Genomic DNA, 1,991 nt, shown 5'->3' with positions numbered 1-1,991 from the left:
CCCTAATACTGTATCTGAAGTCTCTTTATATAGACCTTAGTGGTCCCCTAATACTGTATCTGAAGTCTCTTTTATTTATACCTTAGTGGTCCCCTAATACTCTTCTTCATGTGTTTCAGTTTGTTGTTGACTGTGCCAGGTTGTCTAGTTTACCTCCTGTGACGTTTGTCCTCGGGGGGACAGAGTACACGCTGACCGCCGAGCAATACGTTAGAAAGGTTGGTCAAATGTCTTGATTGAAGCCTTTTTCCTCTGTAAATTCAGGTTATAGTCTCCCTTAGTCATTTGTTTGATGGACCCATGCACTTTTAGTACTATTGTAACGAACTTAGCGCGGCGTGAAGAGCCGGTGCGTTCAGGGCCTGTCCAAACCTAGTTTTGCTAGTTTGATGGGTCAGTGCACCGGGTGCATGGTCCTAAAGGGTTGGAGTTAGTGTCTTCATTAATCAGAGGTGTGTTCTGGGTAACATGCAATCAACCAATCAAAGGTACTCTCCCATTCCCTTTAACAGCCAATCAGAGGTCCTCTCCCATTCCCTTTATCAGTCAGGTGCGTTTGGCACGCCCAAAATGCACCTAAACACACCTCACTGTAACACCAGCGAGCCCAGAATGCACCTGAACACACCTCCCTGTAACAGCAGCACGCCCAGAATGCACCTGAACACACCTCCCTGTAAGACCAGCACGCCCAGAATGCACCTGAACACACCTCCCTGTTAGACCAGCGCGCCCAGAATGCACCTGAACACACCTCCCTGTAAGACCAGCGCGCCCAGAATGCACCTGAACACACCTCCCTGTAACAGCAGCACGCCCAGAATGCACCTGAACACACATCCCTGTAAGACCAGCACGCCCAGAATGCACCTGAACACACCTCCCTGTAAGACCAGCGCGCCCAGAATGCACCTGAACACACCTCCCTGTAAGACCAGCGCCCAGAATGCACCTGAACACACCTCCCTATAACAGCAGCGCGACCAGAATGCAACTTAACACACCTCCGTGTAACACCAGCGCGCCCAGAATGCACCTGAACACACCTCCGTGTAACACCAGCAAGCCCATTGGTGCAAAGATGACAGTTTGTTATTAAAATGTCTCAAAACATCTACCAAAGTCATGTCTCTGTCTGTCTCTCTGTCTCCAGGAGATGCTTGGCAACAAGGAGTTTTGTTTCAGTGGCTTCCAGGCCGTGAACATCTTTTCCGCCCAGGGCCCCCTGTGGATTCTGGGAGATGTATTTCTTACGGAGTTTTACAGCGTCTTTGACAGAGGACAGGACCGTGTTGGCTTCGCTTCTGCTAGGCACCCAACCCAACCCTAACCAATCAGTAGCTGACAATTATATATCATCAATAAATACTGCTCAATTAAAATGACCATAACAGAATTTTGTAATTCTTACAAAGGCACCAACACAAGTCACACTTAAATGGTAATCAGCTAGGAGCATTGTACATCTTCTACTAACCTATTTCGAAACTTTTGTGAGAGTCTTGCAATCAGCGGACCATTAACCAATCATTGACCATATCATTAAAGACAAACAATCACTATTGGCTGAGCTGTTATGGCCCTACTCACACCATTGTTCATGTCTGGTGACCCATTGACAAATCGCCGTCAGTCATGTTTTATTTTTATTTTCAAAAAGTTCAGTTTTTAATGATTCAGCAGCAGCAACAGAAACTGCATATTCATAACTTCAGTTACATTTACAAAAACAAACTTATCACATGAAGACAGAAGAGTTTGTGCTAGAAAATGTTCTAGAAACCTCTTAAATCCAGTCAGTTATCCTGAGTACTTGCATTTAATCAACAGTTGGAACCATTGACTGTATAATATTAATGGGCAAAGCATGTGAGCCGTCACGCATTGGTTTGCTATGAGTCAGCCATCCTGGTTGGTGATTTGAGGAGAGAGGGGGGAGAGAGGGAAGGATGGGGGATGAGAGAAGGAAGAGAGAGGGAGGAATGAGGGGG

The 1,991-nt window shown here is 46.3% G+C and overlaps 1 long non-coding RNA gene across 1 annotated transcript; it reads left to right on the top strand.

Moving 5' to 3' along the window:
* Positions 1–107: 107 nt before the first annotated feature.
* Positions 108–1,385, top strand: LOC117940959. The gene is made up of 2 exons (XR_004655841.1): positions 108–218; positions 1,154–1,385. It is a non-coding gene; the product is annotated as an uncharacterized LOC117940959 (long non-coding RNA).
* The last annotated feature ends 606 nt before the right edge of the window (positions 1,386–1,991 follow it).

Source organism: Etheostoma cragini, unplaced genomic scaffold, assembly GCF_013103735.1.
Source record: "Etheostoma cragini isolate CJK2018 unplaced genomic scaffold, CSU_Ecrag_1.0 ScbMSFa_3835, whole genome shotgun sequence".
NCBI classification, from domain to species: Eukaryota; Metazoa; Chordata; class Actinopteri; order Perciformes; family Percidae; genus Etheostoma; species Etheostoma cragini.
The sequence above is the reverse complement of the archived record's forward strand: the minus strand, read 5'-3'. Positions and strand labels throughout refer to the sequence as shown.